General features: G+C 35.9%; 1 protein-coding gene across 3 annotated transcripts in view; it reads left to right on the top strand.

The window, feature by feature from the left end:
* Positions 1-17,569, top strand: part of LOC124638566 (CHH-like protein) — a 68,073-nt gene that overhangs the window by 20,178 nt on the left and 30,326 nt on the right. The window contains exon 1 of one of the 3 annotated variants that reach the window (XR_006985376.1): positions 15,414-15,527. The exons of the other annotated variants lie outside the window; for them this stretch is intronic. The gene's annotated coding sequence lies outside the window, so the exon portion shown is untranslated. Of the gene's footprint in view, positions 1-15,413; positions 15,528-17,569 lie in introns of those variants that run through there. 3 annotated transcript variants of the gene reach the window in all.

The following is a 17,569-nucleotide window of genomic DNA, read 5'->3' as shown; positions in this document are numbered from 1 at the left end:
AGATATTGCTCTCCATATTGCAGCATCTGTTTTATCTCGGTTCTGCCGGCAGTGGATGAGTAATCGTGGCGCTTACCTATATGCCTGCAGAGCATCATTGCAAACACTATAGTTACCTCGAAGTACTCAGACGTTACTTAACTTTACGTCTAAGGTACATTAAGTCTTTGTGTCGCAGCCATGTATGTTACTGTAACAGTGATAGAATTATGTTTGGTGTTGACTTTAAAATTGAGTAGCGTTTCAGTATTCGGCTGATAGAAGTAGTCTCTCTGTTTGCAAGCACGTGCTCTTTGCAGTACACCTACTCTATTCTGTATGTTATAATAGGTCTTGGAAATCTGTCTATCCTTCGGTTATTAGATAGGATTTGAGTGCAATAAATTGTCCGGAAAATAGGAAAACTTGAGGTAAAACTAACTGCGATTTTTCAAAATGACACCCATGAGGATTTTTTTCTGAAAGCACAGACGTAATAAGCCGTAGTTTAAAATAATTACTTCAGAAGCAAGTAAACTCGCGGGCTTGTACAATACTATATAACTTTCTCAAGACTCTAATACAAATATTTTGTTAAAAACCATTTAAATACCGCACTAATACCTGATATAAAGGCAGTCATATGATTCTGATCGTTTTTGTTGACGAAAACGTTATGACGTTCGAGCGCTACACTAAATTATGAAAATAATAATTTTATATACGTACGCAGTTGTTATGTACAATTACATGGCCTTAGGGAAATACCTGTAATAGAGTATCATGATTCTTAAGCATTTTATAAAAATATCTGCTGAAAATCTTGCGGTTGATTCCGGATAATCTTTAACTGAAACTTGTCGTAACTCAAGGATATATGAAAAATGGTCTAGTTGTTTTAAGGCCAGTCTCTTGTTAATGCAGCTATCGATTATGATGATGATAATAATGCTGAGATTCTGTCATGCTTCATCAGGGCAGAAGGCTTTTCCACTCCTTTCGATCTTCGGCTATTGTATTATAGTAATGGAAATACGTTAGTTTGATTTTATGCATTAATAACCGAAATGAATTTACTAATAACATTTAACACTAGAAAGTCGCCATTTGATATTGATATCATTCATTTAAATAGCAATAGAACAGTAAGATGAAACTCAAATTCTGACCCATTTCTATCTCAAAAGAATACTTTAAAAATTACTTAAGGACCAGTGAGTCTCAAAATCAAAAATGGAATACTTAAATGAAAATGGAATGGTCTCCTGATGATTTGAGCCCTGACTGACCATAATGTGTAAGAAGAACTATGTATCCTTTCCACAGACAAGGGCACAATCGTGGTACGAGTGTACACATACACACAAAAGTGATTTCCACGAACTAATTACAGTCCATCGATGGATTATTATTACAATACAATGACCTATGCAACTGTATCTGTGATGTGACTGTGCGCACGTATACCTTTGATTGAACACGAATTAACATGATCGTGACGTTTATTTTTAAGACAATAAAGTTCATTTTGGCTTGACAGTGTAAGATAAATACAGACTGAATCTTGCAGTCGGAGTATTTCTATCTAAATATCGTAAATTCATAGATTTTCGATGCATTCTCGGTAGTGCAGTGTTTGTAGAATGTGATTGTGTTTACTTTAAAGTTTATTAGTTTATGCTAAGGCTTTTTGGTAGAACATTCTCATGTAATTCGTGTTAAATAGTCTAATATATACAGTTCTGGTTGCACTAGTTTAGATTATTTGCAGGAATGCGTGATTTCACATCGTCTTTCCCGTCATCTCTCGAACCTTTTCTCAACTATGTTGAGTTCGGCTTCCAGTCTCATCGGATGTAGCTGAGTACCAGTGTCTTACAAGGAGCGACTGCCCTATGTGACCTCCTCAACCCAGTTACCTGGTAAACCCGATACCCCTTGGTAAGACTGGTGTCGGACTTGCTGCTTTCTGATTACCCGTAACGACTGCCAAGGATGTTCAATGGCTCCAAAGTATTTCCAGTATTTCAAGATATTGGACCACTGCTTCTAGCTTTAAAATTACGTTTTTTAATCATTTTAATAGCTTTCCGTTCATTCAGGAAACAATCATTGAATCATTTCACAAAAAAAGAGTAAGGCCACGTTTAAAATAAAATTATAGGTACCCCAACTATAATGAGTTTCCTGCTAATGACTCAGATATGGCAACACTCCCTGGAAATATTTGATTTTTTTACCTTTTTTATTGTGTTGCCAGTTCAGATGAATCAATGAAGATGAGGCCTGATGCAGGCCTGTTTAGTGACGTGTCGACGGTTGAGGAAGTTTTTTGAATTGTTGGGGGCACCCCTGTAACCTGAGTAGGTATTAAGTTCAAAAAAGGAGTTCTAATACGGTATCTCAGTTTTTTTTTTTCAAGTTATTTACGTCAGAGATTGTTTTGTGAGTAACGCTAAAGGAAAAACTTTATTTTATTTTTTATTTTTAGGAGATACTTTATTTTTACTAAGAAAGTCTGAAATCGTGATTCTAGTTGATACCAACTAGGTATAAGCAACTCATATAAAAAAAAGAAAATATAGTTAACGGTTATTGTGAATAAAATAGAAAAAGCACATATACAGGATAAAGGAAATATAAAACACACATGTGACGCAAACGCAAATATAATTTTCGGATATTTTTTTCATATTTTACTCTTAAAAAAAGAGGATAATGGGAAATTATAACGACCGCAAATGCTATCTGCATGCGCATGCGTCGATAACAGACGCACGTCTCATTCAAGCGGTTACACCCGCTACGTCAAGAAAACGTCACATAGGCCGTGACGTCACAAATGCCGACAGCAACCTGTGTTTTCTACTTTTTATTGTAATATTCAGTACCTATATTGGTAGTAGTTAGGTAAGGGAATAAATAAATAAGTAGTAAAAAAAACAGAAAATAGCTTTCAAACTTACAACAAGATTAAAAAATATGAGTTATATAATAATTTAGCTACAGAACAGTGTTATTATGTGCCTAAATAAAAACAAGAAACCTAACGAAAGAAAAGTAATAAATAACAACAAGTATATAACAACAAGTAAACTCTGAAAAATAAAACTCAGTTCAAAACTCTACAGGTATCCGACTTTTACAGTACCCGTAGACTGCAAACTTTTAGTCGGCCGATAGTTTGGGCTCATAAATCAGTATGAAGATGAATGGTACGCACATAACAAAGATCAGGTATCTAGCCGGCATCAGACCGAAATCTTTGATTGGAGTCAAGATTAAGGGCTTATTACACTTGACTAAATTCAGTAGCCTAATTAGGTTTGACTAATTAGGTTTCTAAATGATTTAATGAAAACTACCTTCCTAAATGCGATTACATTTAGGAAGGTAGGTTTTTATGTAATAAGCCCTTTAATGTAAAGGGCTTATTACACTTGACTAAATTCAGTCGTCTAAATGATTGAGTCACTAAATTCAGTCAAATGTAATCGCATTTAGGAAGGTAGGTTTCAATAAATCATTTAGAAACCTAATTAGACATACCTATTTAGACGACTGAATTTAGTCAAATTTAATAAGCCCTTAAAAAAACAATTGCTAACTAAGTCGGCCGACTGTTTAGTCTGCAGTTTGTAGTAGCGCTTAAAGTTTGCTAACTGTTGACGTAAAAGCTCCATAACTTGTAACCGCAAGTCTAATTTAGAGCCGTTTAAAAGGTTATTCAAACATACCTCAGTACAACCAGTAGTCGAACGAGTTCAAGGCAAAGTTCTAGTTTCTTTTTAATTTCCTAGACTCCTGGTAACCGGGGTTTTTATTGCGTCAGCCGTCAGTTAAAATGTAGCATATGTACAGGCAGGGCTATTACATTATTTATTTTTGTAATATTTTTACTCTACCTGTAAGCTACTTTTTTGAGAACCACAAAAATTTACAACTGCGTATGTTCAGTTATCGCTATAGTTAAAAGTAAGTTACCAGTTTGAAAGCTACCAATAAATACTTTACTTATACGTAAGCTCGTGCCTAACATAAATAGTAAATTCAATCTATGGACACTTTTTCGATGTTGACTGTCAGAAAACACGTCTTCAAACTCTAAACCACTTTTTACAAAGGATGCACAAATTCATGCAGTAGCCCACGATAACTTACAAATAGATTGTTTAACCTCAGCCTGCATATAACTATGATTTATTTCTCAGGTAACCGTGAGTCAGCGTAGTTAGTATAGTTGCGGTTTAACTACAACTAGTGTTTCCCAGAACTTACTACTTGCGGTCGTTTTGAGAAAGTATTTGTAAACTACACACTAAGTCACGGTGGCTATTTTAAGATTTCTTGTAACTGCTAGAGGTTACGACGTTTTTCGCAATTGCCTTCAAAGTTCGAAAATAGCGAATCCTTTTAAGAAAACGGTTACGTATATAACTTTTAAGGCGCGGCTCCACCGCGGTGCACGGAGAGGCTACGCACGTGTATTAAAGGTAGAATTCCGTGGATAGCGGCTACGACAGCCGCGCGCGGCTTACGACAGTCGTCGGCCGCGCGCGACAATAGTCAACCTATGAAAATGTATGGCGCCGCTGCCGAGGTCCGCGACAGTCGCGCGCGGCCGACGAATTTCGTAAGCCGGATAAAAAGTCAATTCTATAGCCTTCCTCGATAAATGGGCTATCTAATACTGAAAGAATTTTTCAAATCGGACCAGTAGTTCCTGAGATTAGCGCGTTCAAACAAACAAACAAACTCTTCAGCTTTATAATATTAGTATAGATTAGCCAATAACTTTGCTGCTACGAAAACTTATATATAGCTATTCTGGTTAATACGATATCCAACACTGGATTCTAGACATAAGCACTTTCAAACAAACAAACAAATAATCGTTATTATATCAGTATAAATTAATTCTTCGCCGTTTTCAGCGGAAACAATCCCCAAGTAATCGGAACCAACTCAAACTACAATTAATGTAATACAAATGAAATACCAAGGGCATGCGTCCGTTCACCGGTACCTAGAAATTATACCTATTTGTATTATTTCGACCGCGATTAACTCGGTACGTATACAAAAATTACGGGTATATAATATACTTCCTAGTAGTTATGACGGAAAAGTTTGGATTAAAGTTCCAACGCTCTGTGAGTCAGGTAAAGTAATTTCTCGTAACTACAGGTGGAAAATTTCACGCCTGTCAATCAACAAATGTTACAATGTTATAATGGATACGTTTAGAGTTCTGTAATAATAATGGCGTCCACGGCCGATTTCGGCCACGGCGGCTGTTCTCATCTAAGGAGATCAGCCAGCTGCGCACGACATATTATAGTGCACGAGCATTTGCGCAGACACAGGTGCACTCCCTATTCCTTTACTCTCATAACCCGATGGGACGGCAATCCGACACGACCGGAGAGAGATCAGGCGCAGGACCGACATTTACGTGCTCTCCGATGCACGGGTGAATCAATCACCAACTTCCAGACTACGGGCTGCTTTGTGAAAGTTTAAGAAAACCCACAAAGCGATTTCGGCCCGACCCGGGAATCGAACCCGAGACCTCTGGCACAGCAGCCGCGCTTGCGATCAGTAGACCAACGAGGCAAACCAAAGAGTTCTGTAGTTCAAACACCTAAACCCTTAAAAACTATATGGTCACGTGAGAAGGTTTTTTTCTATATTTTGTGGTGTCAATGTAGAGAGGCACCTAAATGATTAAAATAGCGTAAATTTTTCTCCAGTTTTTTTAATATTATATCCTAGGTGACAGTCGTGGTCGCCTAGTGGGTAAAGGACCAACCTCTCAAGTATGAGGGCGCGGGTTCGATCCCAGGTCAGGCAAGTACCAATGCAACTTTTCCAAGTTTGTATGTACTTTCTAAGTATATCTTAGACACCATTGACTGTGTTTCGGATGGCACGTTAAACTGTAGGTCCCGGCTGTCATTGAACATCCTTGGCAGTCGTTACGGGTAGACAGAAGCCAGTAAGTCTGACACCAGTCTAGCCAAGGGGTATTGGGTTGCCCGGGTAACTGGGTTGAGGAGGTCAGATAGGCAGTCGCTTCTTGTACAGCACTGGTACTCAGCTGAATCCGGTTAGACTGGAAGCCGAACCCAACATAATTGGGAAAAAGGCTCGGAGGATGATGATATCCTAGGTGACAGTGCTGTAAGTAAGCGCAGATAGCGCTAACAATAAATATTTTTTTTTGTCTACGGAATCCCTTCACTACTTGTGGCTATTACATATTAGGCTATATTTATTGATTGAGTTATTAAAGTTAGCAGTGGAAATGAATAAGTTTATCAACAAAAAATGTATACAAAGAATGCAGGGATATTTCCATATTCGATATTTATCTTGGATTGAGGAAAAAAACTAGAGATCTGCATCACGACTCGTACTTCTATCGTTTTTAAAACAGTTGGTAGACAATATACATATGGATACTAGATAATTATTATATACCCCGATTTAACACGTATCTATGTTTTGCTTTTTCCTGAATTCATGGTGAAACATTAAAAATTATGCTTGTTCGGAAGCAAAGCGCGTAATTTATACCTACATTTAATTATTTATAGGTATAGATATACATAGATATATTCACCTATCTATAGTCATATAGTCACGAAGAAGGCGTGACAGGGGCGTGGTTTAATTCAGTTTTCATTTCAACACGAAACCTCAAAATCTAACTGATTTGGCAAACACGGTAATTCCCATCGACAATCATTGAAGAAGGATATAATTTTTTTATCATGTTTTCTTTCAAAAAAAGAATCTCATTTTCCCAAAAAAAAAACTTCAGAGACATCATAGATCCACTAAGTTAGTGGCTCTAGAATTACCTTATGGTTTATTTATATTCTGCTGGCACCAATTATATGATTGCTCAAGAAAAAATAATCAAATCTACGTTTATAAAAAAGTCAGTTGAAAGAAAAATGAAAAACCTATCCGAACCGAATAAATGAACAACGGAAGAGCGGAAAAAATCCACAGAGTAATTACAGTACAAGGAGTTAAATACCAAACTACCAGTAGACTCATTAAATCATCACAGAATTCCCGTAGTCTACGTCAATGTTGCATAACATTTGAAAATGGAAGCAATTGTTCACTTGACCACCTATAAATGGGATAAAAAGGTTTCATACGTCTTAATATGATCCAGCTGGATCATAGAGTACAACTTTGTCTATGAATTGACTCATATTTTGCGATCAATAAATTATAAGTAGGTAGAAAAAGCTTCCTGAATGAAATCGTAAGATGTTCAGATCCGGTAAAAAATCTTGCAACACAAAATATGAATTCGTGTAATGTCTACCTGTCTAATGATTCATCTTATAAACGGAAAATCTAAATTCCCATATACTCTTTTTGTTTAGACGTGGCGGTATATCTTTATTTATATACCTACGACAATTCTGTATTACATTTCAAAATCAGATGCATTTCTGGGGAATGGAAACTATTTCTGCCTAGCGCAGATGAATTTATCAGTTTTTTAACCCACCTCCAAAAAGGAGGCGGTTCTCAATCAGAATGTTTGTTTCTCACAATATTGAAACATATATAAATTACTTCTTAAATAATTGGTTAGGAGAAAGAGACCAGTTTCTTAAAATCATTTCTTTACGTCATGTTTTGTGGTAAGAGAAAAATCCAAGAGATTTGAAGTGACGTCACAGTGACGTAGGCAATAGTGGATTATACTGGTTTAGTTTAGGCTTATATGATCTGAAATTTCGTGTGCACAACGGATCTTAAGTCTAACTGTTTCAAGAAAAAAATTGGATATCAGTCATCATACCTATTAGGCTTCGCGCTTACATTATTTTCTCTTATTTCAAATATTCTTCATAGTTACGTAGGTTAACATATTAATCATCATCATCATCAGCCTGTTTACCTCTCACACAGAGAAGGATTGAGCGTTAATCACCACGCTTACTCAAGGCGCGTTGGTGATTTCAGACTTTACAGCTCAGGTTTTCTCGAGATGTTTTTCTTCGCCTTTGCTTTTTAGGCGATTATCACACTGCCCCGCATGATGCAGCGTAGTGCGTGGATGCGTTTTTTTCCGTTGTATGGAAATATCTCCGTTTGTATGGAAAACACGCATAGTCCAACACACTGAAAATGCATCCACGCGCGTTCATGCGGATCACGCACATACATGCGGAGAAACACGCACCCCCGCGCGTAGGTGCGGGGCGAGACGCAAGGTATGGCACACTGAATCCCGCAATGCCGCGCGTGATTTTGAATGGGCGTGACGTGTATATTTGAAAATGGAACTCGCTGTGCCTGAATTTACAAAACGCACCTACGCGCGTGAGTGCGTGAAAAACCCGCACGATGATGCAGATCTGCACTCCCGCAGGAACGCGCGTAGGTGCGTCGACACGCAAGATGCAGCGTGATGCGGGGCAGTGTGAAGATCACCTTACCGTCATTAGTATATTTTTATTTATCAGATGATTTGCTAGATTTATGATTGCTTAGTTTTATGATTGATGCAAAGTTTTTTGAAGAAATTAAGAAGATGATAAAAGCCCAAACAAGGATATCAATACGAGGAATATTACCAAACACAATGAAATTTACACCCAAACTTATATAACATGACAATAGTTCTAATTTGCACATTTTTGATAGATTTGTATTATCAACACATTATATTGATAAATCATGCATTCATTAGGATATAGAAGCTAAAACTGCTAATTTTTTATACAAACACGAATTTATTAATGTCAATAATCTTCGTTTTCAACGAATTACATAACAATTTATTTATTGAAGTATACAGGTTATGACTAGCTAAAACAGTATTCATTCGAGTTTTCATAAGGAAGCAGTAAGTTTGTATCTTAATACTACATCTTATTTTCTCTCCAGATATATAATACAGATAATATCTGTACTGCTACATAATCTATAATCATATACCTTTACTAATTCTATAAAGCTGAAAGATTATTTGTTTGCATGACCGTTTGTTTGTACGTGCTCTGAAAGCACTGGACCAATGTTAGATAACCCATTTAATGAGAAAGGCTATTGCACGGCTATTGACTGCTTTTTATCTGGGTGCAGAGTAGATCCCCTTTTTTTAACAAGGGTAAAATCCTCATGGTTTTCCCTCCACCTGGGGTCCGTGGAGGGGGTGTGCCGGACTCTTACCGGCTAAAAGCCCACCCAGTGTTGCCTCCAATTTCCTAGTTCCCCTGGCCAGTTGTTCATTTTGTGTTACTGACGCCAATTCTATAGAATGGGAAATATCCGCTAAATACGTCACGGTTTTCACGGTTATTTCTTTGACTAAAATTAATAAACCTAAAATTAATCGTATCGAAACTCAGAGGGCCAAAAATTGATTCACTATATTTCTGGAAACTTCCTCACAAAGATGCGACGAGGAAGTGTGATTCATTTGGGGTCTCTAAATATTACCTACAAGCAGGGATGATGATACAATGTACAATTAATTTCATATCAACATTTTTCAAATGCTTACAATGTGATTAATCTTGGTTAGCAATTGTTAACGGTTTTCCGCAGAGTTTTTATATCTAATTGGTGGTACATAACGATAACGGTCACCCATCTACAAATCTTTGCCTATACCTAATTTATAATTAAATATAAAAATTTCTGTAGTTAGAAAATTATTTTACTTTGCATTCTACAATTTCATCGTGTGTCTGTAAGTTTCTGTACAGCAGCCGTGTAAAGTTTTTCCTCAGAGTAAAATGAATGGCTATCAGGAAGAAAAACAACAATCTAATACAATACAATAAAATAAATTTGTTGAATATGTTTTCCTTCTTTCTTGCTTAGTTAACTTTATTCCCTTGAATTATTTAATGCAATTAAAATTAACCATAAAATCTATAAATTTTCCAGCAGGGCAAAGAAAAAGAAAGGACAATATTTACACGTGTAACTAGACAACTATTAGTCTCTTCCTACAAACAGTCTTAACAAAATATCTTCTTCACATCCTACATAGATACAGCCATTAGATAAACTATATCAAAAATTTCCACAGATCATAGACTTTTTCCGGAAACCTATTTTATAATGTGTTACAAAATTAACTCGTAATACGTCCTTATCTAGCGATAAGAATTTAAAAATAAAGGGTCCGTTTGTTTCCTTGTTATATATATTAAAATAAGGAAATTATTTATTTAGGCATGACGTTATAACTGTAAAGGTTTGATTCTATTAACCTCCTTTACCTGGCTCACTTGATCAATGTTTAGTTCATCACGCGATGTTCAATTTATTGTAATAACTTTTACAATTACTTTAGAAATGCATTCGTTTCTTTATTACAGTAACTGAAGTGGGCTTAGGACACTTCCTTGTGGCATTCCCCGAGTGACATAGGATCAGCCTGTTATTTATGAATCAGATTTGTTGCTCATATAGAATTTATAAAAACTAGAGAAGCGACACATAATGAAAGATAAAAATCAACCTTTTCCTGAAACTATTGAATTATCAACGAAATGTAAGCCGTATAAATATCTGTAGAATGCCAAGTCATGATTCATTGGTCTATCTATTATGATCTAGATTAGTATGGCAGCTAGTCTTCAAACAATGATTGATATGGTGGCTCTCAAAGCTGCTTGCTATCGGTCAGAGGCCATTTGACATTTATTTCAAAACATTTATGACATTTGTGAAATAAATACGTCACTGATTTGACCTCAATACACTGGTAGTCACTAGATATTATTGTTCATAAAAACAAAAAACCGATCAGTGTCATTTCCTACCTTGACGTTGGCAAAATCTTCGATAACAACGAAGGAGCCATAAACAAAAAGAAGAAGAAGACCTCAAAAAGTCAGTCAGGCGTCAAAAGTTGACCATAAAGTTTAAGATCCAAAGAAAGCTCCTAGCTGTCACCTGAATACAAACCCTGTAAATACTTAAACTGGAACTGAGAAATAGAAATATGAGGTAACCTAACTAACTCAACTGCAGAATCAAACCAAAGACATAAAGCTAAACAATCGCCAAGTATAAAAGCAGTCTGATCATTCCATTATCATAAATTCGTGGTCTGTGTAGGTTTAGATATGGTACCTGCAGCCGCTTCAAACGCTGCATGGTAATGTGTTTATTCTAAAGGATAATATCTCAGTTTCGGCGTAAGTAGGCTGAACAGAATACATAAATAGCTGCAGCGCTTTTTATTGCACTTAAGTTAGCGTTTTGAGGTTATGTCTCATTGTTATTATTTTCTAAAATGCATTCATGAGGATTGCAAAAGGAATGGGATAGTTCTTTATTAAAAGATTGACACTTTCTACGGCTGTAGCCACAGTCATCATTTAAGGGACCTTTCACCTCTTGAATCTAATACTTTTCTCTTGTTCAGGCATATTCTTTTTCGTGATCATCATTGTTTTTATTATTGTTCGGCCATTCAGAGAATGCGTTCCTGACACGTCGCGATTGAACTGACGACGTAACTTTGCAATGGCGTTGCAGTTACGATAAAAATATTTTTGCTGGTTGTTTACCGTTTTAACAATTGAGGAGCATTAAAACAACATTATTATATCAATAATCAATGAATGTTATTACGTCGTCAGTTCAATCGCGACGTGTCAGGAACGCATTCTCTGAATGGCCGAACTATACTATCATTCACTGCTATACGTAGTGGTCCCCACAAAAGCCATATCGCCTTCTGAAAGTTTTAAACTTTGCCACTTCTCAGGTCATTCCACCTCATTGACCCAAGTTCTTACATCAAATTAATCATCAAGGTCTACATGATCTTTCACCACAAATTAAGTACAAGTAATAGTGCCTAATTACTATCAGTGGACGTGAAATGCGTTGATGACCCTGTACGCTTCCGTGGTTCACGACCCGACTTGCTCAGTTCAAAGTCATGGTCATATACTTCCAAATATTATGATTCATCTGGTCAGCGTTATTAATTTGCGGTTGTTGCGGGACACTCCTTTTCAAATTTAGTTAAATGTCTGGCCGGAATACTTTTTATTAATAGCGTGTTAGATCTTCTGACTAATGATTTGGACTTCCTATATGTTAGCGCCTTGCGGTTTCATGTTTTTTGGGGTTTCCGACAAAATTTCGTCTCACTTTTGAAACTGTTTAGTTAACGTGGGGTTTTTGCAAAATTAATATAGAAAATGAGTATATAATACTAATATATAGCGTGCATATTATGCATACATCTACGTAGTCCGAGTTTACAAAATCGAAATGAAAGTCATTTTTAACCAACTGCCAAGAAAGGTCATGTCTTTAACATGGTTTAAAATTCAATTTTCTACATTTTCTATTCTCTACATTTTCGTCAACGACCGTAAGATCCCTCATATTGACTCAAACAAATTAGTCACATGTGTTTACGTCATAAAATATCAACAAATGCATAATCTACGTAACTGTACTGTTATCAGATAACAAGGAAATCTTGTTTATTAAACATAAATATTTTGGCTGTTTGTGTTCCGATTCCGTATATAGTTGTTAGGCTTTGTAGTGAAACTAAAAATAAAATGTTCTTTAAAATTACGGTCAGAAATATATGAAGAGAATGGTAGTATATTTTTTGCAGTTAATCCCAACTTTTGGGTTAGCTATTTGCGGTGTTACTCAAGTATTTTGCTACTTATTTAAGTTAATATGTTATGAAATTTACTTATTTCAATGTTTAATATTCAGTTGAAAAAAAGATGCTTCCATATAATCCATAATATGTAGTTATTGTTCCTGATCTGAGGTAGAGAAAATTCTGAAAATTTCAATTAGGTAAATAATTTATTCATTTATATTGCACTCACAAAAGTGTACTAACGCCTCATAGATAGACGATTTCTCTCATCACTTACAATCTACAAGCCGACATAATATTGGGTTTCCCGGCTATTTAACGCATTATTGTCGTTTTTGTGAACTTTGGAGCTCAATAAAAAGACCGCAGACTTCAAAACAAACTCATCTGTTACTTAAATAATATTAAACTATTGCTCATTTATTAATAATATTAACGGCGCTGTGTTTATTTTGAACGTGTGAAACAGTATGACTTAATTGTCATATTCTTTTAGTTATAATAAATACATGACCTAACTTGTTTGCCAAAGGTAGGTACCCAATTATACTTTTTTATAAAAGGAATTATGTAAGCTCCCACTACTAGTTCAAGTCCCTTTTGGAAAGAGGCACGGTGACAGTAACGCGTGATTTTTTTGACAGGTCGTCCTAAAATAGCTAAGTAAATCTGGAAGAGAGTGAAATATCACTACTAATTTTAAAAGGATGTAGATTTTGCTAGATTGTTTGAAAGCGCTATCTCCGATTTGAAAAATTCATTCGGTGTTAGATAGCCCATTTGTCAAAGAAGGCTACGGTTTATCCGGGTGCGATGAGTACCTACCCACGGTACGTGGGTGAAACCGCGGGTGGAAGCTAGTCAGAGATAAAGCTTTCATAATATCGCGTCATCTTTCAGTGGCGCCAATACACAATATCTATAGATAAGCAAATTGTGTCTGCATTTCATTTTATCGTTTTTATCCATCTTCATCTTAATCTAGAGCCTTAAGTAATCGGTTTTCCATCTCACTGATAGCTACTGATATCAGTGATAGTTTCAAAGTTTTTTTCATTACCTAAATAGTATTTTTTCTTTGAAGTTCTACGCCCAAAATAGTCACCGCGCCCATATTAACTTGATGGCATCAACTAGCAATTATGACACACTTGGTTTTTATTACGTCTGTTTTACCTAGAATTCAGTAATTTAGATTTTATCATTCTTCATTGACGTGTTAAAAAGAGGTTCTCTTTTAAATATCGGCTATTTTTGTGACGTCCCAGTGGACTATTTTGGTATCACCCTGGAAAAAAACTAGATACAGTACTACAGGTACGTACTCACTTAACATAGGTAAATACAAAATTGCTTTGACACTGAATTACCTCTGTGCATGTGACACAGTAGATTATAGAGTGACAAGTCGAAGGCTGCCTTATCGTTTCCGAGAAAATTCTCATTATCTTAGCATGCATCTAATCGGGCACTTTGAGTTGCACACCTTAAAATTCCGAATCTTCAAAACAAACTAGCTATCCCGAATATATTTGCCTCGAAGAAACCTGGACTGTAAAGACTGAAATCATGAACCCGCATTGAGTAAGCGTGGTGATTAACGCTCAATCCTTCTCTATGTGAGAGAAGGCCTGTGCCCAGCAGTGGGACACTTCTAATGGTTGTCAGTCACTAGACCGACGGCTTAAGGTGACCAACACCCGATTTTGTCAGACACAGTCATTGACGTCACAGTGGGTACTTTCGTTTAATGCCACTCGGAATACAGGCGCTTAGTGCATCATCTTACTTTATTATGTACTAGCTTTTGTCTGCGGTTCTGCTCGAAAAATTAACAAAGATGAATTTTAGGTAACTTTTTGTCAATATTATAGAAAGTTTAATACCGAGTATTTATTGACATTGTTTTTCAAACGATAAATTGTAATTAATATAACATTACATTATTGAATAATTTAAATTAATTACATCACCCAACCACAAAATAAGCGATTAATTAATCACCAAAAATTGAACAAGTTGGAATTAATAACACGCATACATAATATGGATCGGATGCACACAGGGACACGCCACAGCGCACGTATAGAGAGACAAAACAATGGTGCGATGTACTCGCGTATTTCAGAGAGACAGAGCGCACGTTAGTCGGCAAGCAATCAGAGCTTCGACGAGACGTTAGTGACCGTGCTACTCACTGGATTTGACGAATAAACGTATTCTTATAACACTTGGGTGAGTAAAACTTTTAGTCGAAATTTTGGACGGTTTTTTTTTCGTGTTAAACACTGGGTTGTATTTTTAGACGGTCTGTGCGTTTCGTTAGGTGTTCTGTAGTGCTCGGATTTTAATTCGGATTAATTGTGGTTGTGGTGATATTATTATAGTTTGTGAGTTGTTTGATTGAGATTCGTATTTCTATTTCGTATTTGTTTATACTTTAAATTATTATACATATTTATATACATACGATGCAAAGTAAAAAAGCTTAAAATCAAAACGTATTTCATAAAAGTGTACGAATATAATATCCGGAGCCGTATTTTGAGAGTTTTAAAACGGATCCGATTCGACAAAACTCCACCTAAGTAAACTTGACTCCAACAAGTGAATCCAACTGCACAGTGCTACAACTCTATACGAATTGCCAAACTGTAGTAAAAATCTATCGGTTGCGTGAGCCCTAAAGGCTTTCGTATGACGTAGCGACGGGCTCGTCGCCTCGGCCAATCACAGCGTTGACTGATCCATAAAAACGTCAAGCGTGAAGCGGAAAGACCAAACGAGAATCGTACGCGAGGCAGAACGCACGCCGGTGTCAAACGGTACGCGCTACATTCGGTCGCTCAATAAAATTTACGTTCGTAAACGTTCAGTGTAGTGTTGTTCGCATTTCGGAATAAAAAAAGTGAGTAAAAAAGTAAACATATTTTTTTCTGCAACTTTTTCCGTTTTGTCTCTTGTGGGTGTCCAGTCGGAACCAGTGTGTAATCGGATGCAGGATTGCTTCAAGTGATATTAACTTAGTTCAAAGTAAGCTATCAGTTTTTTTTACTTCAATACATAATGTGCAAACTTTTCGTATTGGTTCCAAGTGGACATTCATAGTCGGTAACAATTTTAGTCGCAATAAGTGATACCTGTATCTTTTTTGATAATGTTTGCATTGGAAATTAGTGAGCGGTGAAGGAGTGTTTGCAGTGTTTCTCAACGTAGAGCTGTTACACCTAATGCATCGAGTGTGACGATAAGATACCGCCTTTAATATTGTATCGGAACTTTTGATGCCAGATCAGAAGTTTCTGAGATAGATGATGCATGTTGATAATGCACCTGATTGGTTATTGTCCAACGCTTACGAAATATATATCAAGTACTTGTCGTTACATTATCTGCATATTTCTGTGTGATCAGTCATCGACTGAACTTTGATATAAAGCCTTATCTCGATATCTTACATAAATATTATCGGACGATTTACTTTATCTCATCATCATCCTATTTAGATTGTCAATTTCATCTGAATTATTCTGAGTAATTGACTTAAAAGAATCAACAGGTCAGAAAGACCTTTATACTTAATCTTTTCGCACATCTTGATTGATTGATTGATTAACATTTTAAGAACTATTGAACTTTAAAATACTTATTATACTATATACACAAGATTCATATTTAAAGCCACACACGATTCCAATACGCAATCAGACAAGTTCAGTAAATATTTGCATGTCCACGAATAGAGAAGTAATCTCACACATTTTGTCCGTATCGATAAAATTGTGTCATAGTTATCATTTTATATCTTACGTGCAAAAAGTAAATATCATTGTGATAAACGAGTTAGATGTAGATACTCCTAGTTTAACGCCAGTGTTCACGTGAACACAAAACCCGAGTAAATATGGAAAACGAAAGTTTGTGTGTTTATTTATCTTAAGCAACCACAAATATGCTTAGAACTGTTGAATTAAGAGCACACTGGAGACTAAACAGTTGGTCGACAGTTAACCCAATGATTGTCAAAAAATATTCTATATAAAAGAAAATTTTTCATTCCGATCAAAGTTTTCAGTCCGTCTAATACCTGATAAATACCCAAACTTTGTAATGTGCGTACTACCATTCATCTTCATACTGATGTATGAGCCCAAACAAACTATCTGCCGACTAAAAGTTTGCAGTGTGCTCTTAAAGAATGCAAGAAGAATGGAATTTGGGATGAGAACTAGTACATGACTAATAGTTAATATAACGTTGGAAATTCATATTTCTATGTCTATTGAATTAGAAGGTATTGATATGAGTCATACAGAGAGATTTACAGACAACTTTATCTATTAACATTGTATGTAGGGCAATCAGAAATAGTTCTATAGAAGCAAATATCAGTACATTCTTGTTTAGACTAAATATTGCTTCTATAGCAGTTTTGGATAATTCAACATTGATCAAATGAATCTTGACAGCTTTAACTCTCTGACATTCTTAGTGGTAAATTGATTTAGTTTCAAGCGTTTCAGCATACATATAAAGATGCATTATTGAAATTAATTTCTTACCCTTCTATTCAAATGAATGCAACTTTTTCATTTCTGGCTCCAATTCTTCATTCAAATCCTGTTCAAATCTTTACATTTCTTCGGGACATCTTCTTGAGTCTCGTTTTTCAATTATGGTATTTATGTCAGAAGATACAAGTTCTATATTTTAACGTCAAATTTTTCCTTCTTGTCACCTTTCTCCATTGCAACGTCATCGGGTGACGCAATAACTATGACTGTTTCACTATGATAGTGCATAGCTGTCCTTTCTAATGCTATTGTAATTACATCAAAATTATTATCTTTGTCTTTCTTGATTTCTGTGTTATTAGATAATATGATGTCTCTATTATTAGAAAAGGCTAGGCAGATGATGATGTCGATTTTGCCAGCTTTTTTTGAAAGA

Source organism: Helicoverpa zea, chromosome 17 (genome assembly GCF_022581195.2).
Source record: "Helicoverpa zea isolate HzStark_Cry1AcR chromosome 17, ilHelZeax1.1, whole genome shotgun sequence".
Taxonomy (NCBI): Eukaryota; Metazoa; Arthropoda; class Insecta; order Lepidoptera; family Noctuidae; genus Helicoverpa; species Helicoverpa zea.
The sequence above is the reverse complement of the archived record's forward strand: the minus strand, read 5'-3'. Positions and strand labels throughout refer to the sequence as shown.